This window comes from Lactuca saligna, chromosome 5, assembly GCF_052625555.1.
Source record: "Lactuca saligna cultivar CGN05327 chromosome 5, ASM5262555v1, whole genome shotgun sequence".
Taxonomy (NCBI): Eukaryota; Viridiplantae; Streptophyta; class Magnoliopsida; order Asterales; family Asteraceae; genus Lactuca; species Lactuca saligna.
Genome location: NC_136421.1, coordinates 247,356,856 through 247,368,954, shown reverse-complemented (window position 1 = coordinate 247,368,954; position 12,099 = coordinate 247,356,856).

Below are 12,099 nucleotides of genomic sequence, written 5' to 3'. Positions count from 1 at the left end.
TGACAGTCTTGAATCACTACTTACTTCCAAGAGTATGACTGACTCTGGACGTTTGAGTAAATTAATACTCAGGAAGTGGGTTCTAAACATGCAAAATGGGAACACAGTGTTAAGCTAATTGAAATGACTGAACTCCATCATATATTAAGATCTCCACTTAATAATAGCTAAATCAAATTAGTACTTATACTGCTTTAGTTCTCAATTTTAAAACAAACTAAACTAAGAATTTTTAAGCCAATTCATTTGCAAATTTAACTCCTCTCAACTTTTTCTGACTGTAAGACTTGGTCAATGACATTGGCTTATGGAATGCATCGACAAGATTAACTTTTGATATGACTTATTGACTATGATATCTTTACATTTCACTAACTATCAAATGTGTTGGTACTTACTGAGTATGTTTCATGTGAGTTTGTGTGACTTGGGATCCATACTCGAGGTAAGTTCACCCTTATAGTCACAAGAAACTTCAAAAGGACCATCAATGATTGAATTTCAACAAAGATGTCACTAATGAAATCTTTTAGTCACATTGACTTCTTTGCAATCTAACCAACTGCACTATAATCTAAGTGTATAAAATCAACTATAGTTTATTACTTGGTACTCTTACAAGCTAATATCTCGCCATTCAATAAAAGCACAAATTCAGTCCACGAACAGAATTATCTTTATCAGCAAGGAACTCAATATCAATGTAACTTTACAATGATCTTTTCCATACCATCAAGATCATTCCCTTTGCCCTCGTAGGATACATATGAATGTTCTTGATCTTGATTCGTTGATTCTTTCCAAATTGATCTAATCTAACTTGTCATGCTGAAGGCATACGAGTCATTAGATTTAGTACATGTCATGGAATATATGATCGATCCCATAGAAGAAGCATGTAGGAAATGACTCATAACCTCTAGTAGAACTAGGACATTAGCATTGCTTAATGTCATGCCATATTTCATTAACCACAAACCTTTCCAAGTTCTGCATGTCGATTTTCCTCAATATTCCATGCACTTTGACTTAATCCAACGAATCACTTTGATCTATGTACGTGTTCTGTATCTCCCATGTATATCATAGCAAAACAATTCCCATACCTAGCCATGATTTTACACTTGCTAAGTAAGAGCATAGTTTCCTATGAATCGCACATTATCTATGTACTAAACAAAGGTAACAACAATGCTCCCATTAGCATTGACATACATATGGTTTATCTATGTTTCTCGAAATTCAGGTCTCTTGAATTTTCTTATGAAACAAAGATTCAAATTACTCCTACTAGCGTTGATATATATATATATATATATATATATATATATATATATATATATATATATATATATATATATATATATGTGGCTTATCTTTATTTCTTGAAATTCACACTCTTTGAACTTTCTCACTGAAATAATGATCCCACTTGCTAGATGCTTATTTCAGTCCATAAATGAACTTATTAAGCTTACACATCCTTCACAACCTATCTTGGTTTGATTATGTGTCCGTTCCTATCCATGCTTGTATCTTCTTGAAGATCCATTTACACCTAATCATTAAGTCCAAGAGCTTGATCTACCACATTTCAACATACATGGACTGAATCTCGCTTTCCTAGTCTTCCTTCCATGTTTTAGCCTTTAGGTCCTACCGTAGCTTCTGATAGTTGGTATACTTTGATTGCTACATACCAGTGACTCATTTACCTCATTAATATAAATTCTTATATAACAAGGTGTATGACGTCCGCTATCATAAGGAAATTTTTTGGAAATATGTCAGTTTCCTTCATAACCCTTTCAATTCCAAATTGAATGCTAGGTACAACTTTAGGCTCTTCGTTGGTTGACTCTTGAATCTTATCAAGATCAATGTGGCTCCCACTAGCCCTTATGGAAATCAGCTCCCTCTCTTGGAAGACTTCCCTTCAATCAACATACACTTTGTTCTCATAAGGATTGTTAACCAACTATCCAAAATGATTGATGGGTTCTCCAACAAGATAACACATCTATATTCCAAGTCCTAGTTTATTGAACGCTTCACGACGAGTGTAAGCATCATAATCATAGACTTCCATATGTGGTAATGAGGATTGAATCCTACTTCACATATCATAGAGTGTTTTATGATCCTTACTAGTTGGTACAAGACCAAAGGACTTCTCATAACACTATTCATGGTACAATCCATGAATTGTTAATAAACATAGTGCGACTCATCAAGTACAAAATCAATTAATGATTTGTTTCTCTATCTAACCAACACTTCCTATTGGTAGTGTTCTGGATGGAGATAGATCGTGAAACTCTTTCACAATTACTTAGATGATCGAAAATCTTTTGTACTGAGATGCTCACTATAAGTGTCTCATCCTATTACCCAGTTGATTCTTAACTTCACTTTATGAGAGCTCTAAACACCTTAAAGGTTCCAGAATCATGTTCGTATGAATTTGTTCTCACCATGTATTGTGGTTAATCTGAACGGTCCATTAGTGTGAACTAATTCCAACATATACTCACATCACCTAGTGATGTATTAATCATCTATATTGATCAATAAGATTTGCATTTATCATAAGACTCGAAGTCAAAAGATATCCAAAATCCGATCCAAATGGATACTTGGTAATGCGCTTCTCAAATATGTATCCAAAAAAATGATTCCACAAATACATTTCACCTAAACCTTTGGATGTATTCGAATAAGTCCTTATTATGGTCAATCCGAACGATCCATTAGTTGAACTAATTTCAACAGATATTTGCACCACAATAATACACCTCATTCAAATATTTGAATCAACTTTGAACTATTGCTACTATACCAGTTTCATAGATTTAATGACTTTCTTTTAACATGTTAGCATGCTCTACACTTAAATAAGTCAGAAATATCTCACAAATCATAGTATAAATAATTTCAATTATAATACCATAAAATAAACATTTGAAAAAAAATATCTTTTGATCTTATGAATGTTGCAAGGGCTTGGCATTCATGGTCAAATTATCTTCTCCATGTTTCAGTCTTCTTACTTCATTTTAGTCACCGCACATTCTTGCAAATGTCAGTACTTAATCCATAGAAAAATACTCAAGGTTTAGACGTAATGTTATGATGGCATTATAAATCCATATATTTGATTGAACACTAAACATGGGAGAACTAGTAATCTTTTCATCCTATGGAAAGTAGCAGGGGATCGTGATCCATGATCAAAATTAACTTCTTCATATTTCGGTCCTTTCACCTCAAACATATATGTATGCTTTCTAAGTCCTTTCTTGTTATGGAAACGAATAGCTATCAGAATATGTCTCTGAATAAGCCTTCCTTTGTCCTTTGAATTTGGGCCTAGATTAGGTATACCAACACCAATCGCCTTTTAAATCATGGGCAATTGTCTTTCTTGTTCTTGACACTTCTATTCATGATAGTAAATTTGTGAGAGTGGCTTGAAGTTTGAGTTTATATGATTGGTCATGTTAGTTCCAAAGGAAACATCAACATGCTACACAACACTCTTTATGGGGATTCCAAGTTGTTCATGTAAAAATCAGAATGAACTGATTATATGTACATGTCAACTAGTCGAATAACCCTAGTCAACTCCTAACTCAAGGAAATTCCATTTTACTTCAATATGCCATTTTACAACGTAGATTTGACAATTGCTCTTTCTAGTATATTAGAATGCAATATCCGGAGTAACCTAGGAAGAGCTTTATCAAAGACATGATCTTTCCTTTCGTTTATGAGAACTATTCCCAAACTACGAATCAATCATCCTCATAGCTAATCCTTTGAGGTTTTGAAGCAGTAGATTTTAGTGGACAAGGTTATAGACATCATTCAATATCAAATTGCATTATAGTATGTTTTAATTATCCTTAGAAAATAATCACCCTAAACAAAATTATTTTAGAAGGCTAGGATCCATATTTGGCTCCATGATGTGTAAAGGGATGCTATAAACATGCCATAAAGTTATTTAGGTAGGCAAAGCCCTTTGCTAATTTCGATCACTACGAAATTCCTAGATCTTTGAGATTCATTGACTATCAATGACATGTTAATCTCAGATTATGTTCATCTCAAATTCAATGACGGGGTCGCCGCGGATCACTGAACAGATGATGAATTAACCATACAAAATCGCATGGTCCTCGACTCAAGTTACACTTGAGATTCATGAGTTCCACATCATTCTCTACCTCTACTCTTAAATTTACGTGTCGGTTAACCATGCGAGCTCCATCAACAAGCTATAAAGAGAACGTACAACTTTTATGCTTAACATAAGATTCACATTAAATAGATTGTGAATTAACCATGAAAAATTGCATGGTCCCCGACTCAAGTTACGCCTGAGATTCGCGAGTTCCATATCATTCTCAACTATATTCCATATTGACGTGCTGGTTAACCACACGAGCTCCACCAACAGAATATAAAGAGAATGTGAAATTTTCATGGATAATATGAGACTTACATTATATTAATAAAACGGGAATTTGTTTTATACTTGTATTTATAATACTTTTAGATTGACCATTATTACTATCAAAGCCTTTCGGTAACACCATTCTCAAAATACAATAGGGCTGTGAGGGTGGTAAGTGCGAAGAATATTAAAAATCAAACTCATTAGGAATCATACAGACCTTCTTAAACCCTACACCAGAATGGGTGAGCCTATTCATGGTAAAACTGATAATGTCCATATCTAAGCACACGAGGGCGCATCTTGTAACTTTATTATACATATAATAGATACAATTCTAATATATAAAAATATAAGGGGTAAAAAACGTTTTAAATCTAGTTGTCTATTATTAATTCTAATTAATTGCAAGGACGCAACGTAAAAATTAATAAATCATGAGGGATTAATATTCAAATTTATATATTATAAATAATATTAAATATTTAAATTCACTATTTAAATAATAAATAACTATTCAAATTCAAATAATCATATTTAAATAATGTTTATCAATTTTCCAGATTTAAAACATTTTAAATTTGGTAATTATCCATATTTGATAAAACTTCTAATTTGAAAAATGGAAGAAAATCGAAACCCTAATTCCGCCGCGCTCACGTCTTGAACCCTATGCTCTCACGTTGTGAGCAACGATTAGGTTTTAACACTTACGAGTTTTTCAATTATTCTTCTTTCATTCAATTTCAAACAAGTATTTTCAGAAAATATGGACCTAGGGTGAATGTAACCATGAACCAATGGCTCTGATACCACTATTGGGTTTTCTAGGCATCAAATACACTCCCACTAGCCCTTTTGGAAATCAACTCCCTCTCTTGGAAGACTGCCCTTCGAGTAACATACACTTCGTTCTTAGAAGAATTGTTGAACAATTATCCGAAATGCTTGATGGGTTCTCCAACGATACAACACATCTCTATTATAAGTTCTAGATCGTCGAGTGCTTCACAACGAGCGTAAGCCTCATAATCGTAGTCTTTCATATGTACAAGCAAGGTGTACAACTCACTTCACATAGTATAAAGTGGTTCAATAACCTCCTTAGTTGGTACAAGACCAAAAGACTTATTGTAACACTATTCATGATAGAATCTATGAATTGTAAGTATGCATAATGCGACTCATCTAGTACAAATTCAATGAATGATTTGTTTCTCTATCAGTGGTAGTCTTCTGGGTGGAGATATATTGTGAGACTCTTTCACAAATTTTTAGATGATTGATAAATTTTGGACTGGGATGCTCACTATGAGTGTCTCATCCTATTGCCAGTTGATTCCTAACTTCGTTTTATGAGAGCTCTAAACACCTAAAAGGTTCCAGATCCACACTCATATGAAGTGGGTCTTACCATGTATCGTGGTTAATCTGAAAGGTCCATTAGTGCAAACTAATTCCAACATATATTCTTATCACCCAGTGATGTATTCATCATCTATCATGATAAACAAGATTTACATTTATCATAAGACTCGAGGTCAAATGATATCCAAAATCTGATCCAAATGGATACTTGGTAATGCATCTCTTATTTATGTATCCAAGACTATGATTTCACAAATACATTTCACCCAAACCTTTTGGATGTATTTGAATCAGTATGTATTGTGGTCAATCTGAACGATCCATTAGGTAAACTAAATTCAACATATATTTGCACCATAATAATACACCTTATTCAAATATTCGAATCAATTTTGAACTATTACTACTATACTAGCTTCATAGATTTCATGACTTTCTTTTAACATGTTAGAATGCTATACATTTAAATAAGTCAGGACTATCTCATGAATCATAGTATAAACAATTTCAATTATAATACGATAGACTAAACATTTGGGAAAATAGTTGTCTTTTGATCCCATGAATAGTAGCAAGGGCTTGGCATTCATGATCAAATTATATTCTCCATGTTTCAATTTTCTTACTTCATTTTAGTCATTCCACATTCTTGCAAATGTTAGTACTTAATCCTTAGTAAAATACTCAAGGTTTAGAAGTAATGTTCTCATGGCATTATAAATCCATATATTAGATTGAACACCAAACATAGGAGAACTAGTAATATTTTTATCCTATGGAAAGTAGCAAGGGATCGTGATCCATAGTCAAATTTAACTTCTTCATGTTTCAGTCCTTTCACCTCAAATATATATTTTGGGCATGTATGCTTTCTAAGAGTCCTTTCTTGTTATGAAAACGAATAGCTATCAGAACATTTCTCAGAATAAGCCTTCATTTGTCCTTGGCATTTGGGCCTAGATTAGGTATACCAACACTAATCGCCTTTTAATCCATGGACAATTGGCTTTCTTCTTCTTAACACTTCTATTCATGATAGTAAAAATATGAGAGTGGTTTGAAGTTTAAGTTTCTATGATTGGCCATATCAAAATCAGAATGAACTGATTATATGTACATGTCAACTAGTTGACTAACCATAATCAACTCCTAACTCAAGGAAATTCCATTTTACTTCAATATTTCAGTTTACAACGTACACTTGATGATTGCTCTTTCTAATAGATTAGAATGCAATGTTTGGAGTAAGTTGGGAAAAGCTTTATCAAAGGCATGATCTTTCCTTTCGTTTATGAGAACTATTCCTAAACTACAAATTTAGACAAGATTGATCATGCTAATAACTAATCATTTCAAGGGTTTTATAGCATTAGATTTTAGTGGATAAGGTTATAGACATCATTCAATATCATTTCCATAAAAGTTTGTTTTACTCATCCTTAGAAAATAATTACCCTTAACAAAATTATTTATGAAGGATAAGATCCATATTTGGATGCATAATGTATAAAGGGATGCCATAAACACGCCATAAAGTTCTTTAGGTAGGCAAAGCCTTTTGCCAATTTCGATCACCACGAAATTCCTAGATCTTTGCGATTCTTTGACTATCAATGGCATGTTAATCTTGGATTATGTTCATCTCAAATTCAATGACAGGTTCGCCGTAAATCATTGAACAGATGGTGAATCAACCATACAAAATAGTGTGGTCCCCGACTTAAGTTATGCTTGAGATTCACGAGTTCCACATCATTCTCTACCTATACTCTCAAATTGACATGTCAGTTAACCACACGAGCTCCATCAACAATTTATACAGAGAATGTGCAACTTTTATGGATTACATAAGATTCCCATTAAATAGATTGTGAATTAACAACGCAAAATCGTATGGTCCCTGACTCAAGTTACACTTGAGATTCGTGAGTTCCATACCATTCTCAACTATACCCTAGATTGATGTGTCGGTTAACCACACGAGCTCCACCAACATAATATAAAGAAAATATGCAATTTTCATGGATAATATGAGACTCACATTCTATTAGTAAAACGAGATTTTATTTTATACTTGTATTTGCAATACTTTTAGATTGACCATTATCACTATCAAACCTTTTCGGTAACTCCATTCTCAAAATGCAATAGCGTGGTAAACATGAAACATATTAAAAACTGATGTGTGTGAAATGCACTTGTTTTATCCCTACTTTTAATTAATAAATTGAACACACAAAGGCAGTGAACCTGTCTTTTAGTGGTATAGATTAGTAAGTAAGGTATCGAACTCAGGGAACGGAAAATTAAACTAATAGCTAATTTTAACTAAAACAAATAATAAAAGTAATGGGTTTTTCTCTAGTTTTGCAAGACTAGAAACTTAGACACACTAAATTAACTAATTAACTAAAGCAACAACTGTTCACCAAATTTGATAAAGATGTTTCCATTTAGGTTCAACCAATTCACTCCTATGGTTATTTAAGTTTATGGTAGATTAATTGCTATTGGTTACCAATTATAATAGTTAGGTTCATGTTCATTACTCCTAACCCTTAGACAATTAACTAATTTAAGCGTTGATTAAGTGTTTAAACTAATTAATTCCCTAGATTAATTATTTGGATTAAATAAGATTTGTAATGGTCAATTAAGTTATTAATTCAATTAACCTCTTGTTGATGGTTTCTCAAACAAGCTCACACATTAATCTTCCTATTTTCTTATTAATCTTAGTTTCATAATCATTAATTCTAAGCATATGGTTTAGTATTCACATAAACATATGAGGTTAACAATTAAGAGATGTTCATGCAACCTAATTGCCTTCCAATTAACAGAAAATAGTAGTGATTAATACACAAGGTTCTTTAACAAACTTAATTTAATAAATCACCAATAGACAATTAAGCAAAAATCAATAATTAAACCATAGGAGTTCCTTGGTATTCCCCAAACAGAAACAAAAACGAATTTAGTTCATAATTGCAGTAGAAACAAACATATAAACAAAGTTTTCTAAAGAAAACATATTCAATTCCTAGATCTAAGTGGTAGAATTAACCTAATTGCTTGAATTCTTCAAAAGATTGAAGCTTAGGGTTCCTTAGCGTCTTCTAGGGCTCTTAGTCGCAGTTAAACCTTCAAAAATCGCCAGAAGTGTAGTCCCATTAGATAAGGATTCGTCTTTTATAGATATCCCAAAATAGGGTGTACTCGGCGAGTAGCAGAACCAACTTGTCGAGTAGGTCCATAGTTATCCGTCTTGAATCAGCAGTCGTATTTATCTTCTGGAACATCCTCGTGTACTCGCCGAGTAGAGTCGATCTACTCGGCGAGTAGATGACCTTTTTCACTCTTTGATCTTCAATTGCTTCCCTTTTCTCCCTTTTACTTCCAAGCATATCTTTTGGACTGAAAACAAAATTCACAATATTTTAAGTACCTTTTGTCCATATTATTCACATAATTAATTAAAAATACTAAGAATATATGCTAAATAATTAACTAATTATGCACATATCAAAATACCCCACACTTGACTTTTGCTTGCCCCCAAGCAAAACTAAATTTTAAACATATTAGAATCACATATAATAACTCCAATCCAACCCAGCCATTATGCCAAGACCGCAACGCATGCATTTGTGTCTAAAATTTCCTAAAAACCCCCCATACTTCAAATACTCACAATCCTGATAAACATTCGTCCACTCACCCCGAACTATGCTCATTTTATGCAACCTTCCGAATCCATCCTCAGAAAATCTCTTTACCCTCAAGGTATTTTTAATTGAGCAACCCAAGCATACATATTCTAGAATTACAACGTTTCGATACCACTATGGAGCTTTTTGAATTCTTCACTTCTTTGACATTTGATCTTTGATATCTTTGAATTCACCACCTTGTATTGATTGATTTTTGTTATCTTCCACTCTTTGGATTTCTTGGAATTTTGATCTTTAGATCTTTACTTCATTTGCTCCAAAATTCTTATAACTTTTCTAGTAATTCTTTTTTTTATCTTTTTTTTTTCATGTATTTCTCAATTTTTTCACTCAAATCCCTACATGCTTAAGCAGGGGCGCTCAATCTCAACCTTTATTGGCTAAATGATAAAAAAATTTCCTGGATACATTTCAGGTTTAGGCTGCTAAACATATTGCATCCCTCAGGCTGAGCAAGGTTGTGTTTTTGTCTCATGATTTCACTGAAATAAGGAAGCCACAAATGCACTTGAACGTATATGGGCTCAACTAAACATTTGAGTTTTCATGCAATTATTAACACAATTCTAACATGGAATCCTAATTTTTTTTACCAAAATTTTCTAAATTAAGACCTAAACGTTTTTGGTATGCAACAATTTTTAAAAATTAGCCTAAATTAAGATTCTAAGTATTCTAAGATGTGACTAACCCCCTACCCCACACTTATTTTATGCAATGCCCTCATTGCATATTATACCAACTAAAAATGCAAATAAAGAGAAAGTTGGAACAAACTCCCCTGGGGTAGCAGTCGCTAGGTTGACACTCTCCTCGTCAGCTCCTTCTTCTATTGACTTTAGCCATGGGAACAGCTCATCCATGGCACGGGTGTCATACGTCTCGTGTGGTTGATAGCTCGAAAACTCCATGGAACAGGGTTGTTGGAAAATCTTCAGTAGTAATTCATAAAGAGTGTATGAATGTTGCAGTAAAAATAGCCAGAGTAATTCAGAAACTCCTCAAGCAGCAGGCTACTCGGCGAGTAGGCTCGAAGACTCGGCGAGTAGAACTTGATGGGAACCCAGATCTTGTAAAATCATATGTACTCGCCGAGTAGTGTTAGTGCACTCGGCTAGTAGGGTGTGTATTTCCAGATCTCTTCTAATTACTGTATATCCCGACATTGGTGTTGAAATGGAAATATAAATGTACTCTCACTCGAATTTCCTAAGCAGCAACACTCCATAAGACTCTTGACTCGTACGGACTCAATCCTAGGGACAAGACTCCATAATTACTCAAAAAGTATCTCATTCCTCTCTTGACCCTTCCTAATTAGCATGCTTCCTATCTTCAATACCTGAAAAGAAAACTAACAGTGACACTAATATTTCAACCACCATAACAAAATCCAAAATGTCAACAATTGTCTTAGAACAAAACATCATAAATAAAAACAAAGCAAAGTCTTTAATCTTCCTCTTCCATTCCAGCTCCTCCTGCTCCACTTCCTCCCTCTCCATCCCTTCTTCGCATCCTCTCATCCCAATCCATGATATAAGGGTAGCCGGGTCTAGGTCTCGGGGCAATGTGCATCTGTTGGAAAAGATACTCGAAAGATTGATTAGTGTAGTTAACCCCTCGCCCAATATCATCCAAGTAGTGTCGGTACTCTACTTAGTTCCAAACATCATTATCCTCCACCGGGATGACCGGTGGATCTTCCCACACCCGTTCGCTCCTTGGCCGAACCCGCCTTCCCGGCTCCTCGGGGACCGCCGGCTCATCTTCATTCAGAATAGTAAAGGAATCACCAAAATTTTCAACTATCCGCGCCCTCCTATAAAGTGCAGTGTTGAATGGAGGAGGGTGGATAACCGTTAGTGCTTGAGCTTGCGGCAGATCCAAGATCCCAAATGATTTGGCAAGTCGGGTAATAAACATGCCCCCATTTATCTTCAAATTTATCTTTTCCTTGACCGCCCCTTCCGCAAGAAACTTGGCAATGCAGTAAGGAAGGTTGTAGAAAACGTCTGGAGTGATGATACTCCACAAGTAGAAGATGTCAAGGGTAGGAACTTTGTCCCCGTCCTTCCGCATGTTTATCGTGCTTGCTATGAACCGGTGAATGAGTCGGTGGATCGGAGAACGGATGTGACCTTCTTGCGTAGTGGAAGGAATGTAGACTCGGTTGGCAATTGTACTCCACCATGTAGATGCCACCACCTCCTCGGGAAGTTCTTTGTAGGTATTTTCCAAAAAGGCTTCAAAATAATCCGTCATCGCCATGTCTTGGTCATAAATACCCAACCGCCAAGAGAACTCAACCATGCTGCATTGTCGCAGCTCCCCACCCAAAGAGAACGAGATCATGTTAGGATTGTAAAACTCACTACCACCTCGGAATGAGATGGTAGCAAAGAATTCCCAGCACAACTCCGCGTATACCGGCTCTTGGATTTTGAACAACTGTAACCAACCATCACAAGTGATGTTGGCATATCCCAAATTACAATCTTTCACCAAGTATGGGGTGAGTTCTTCTTCCAAGCCAAC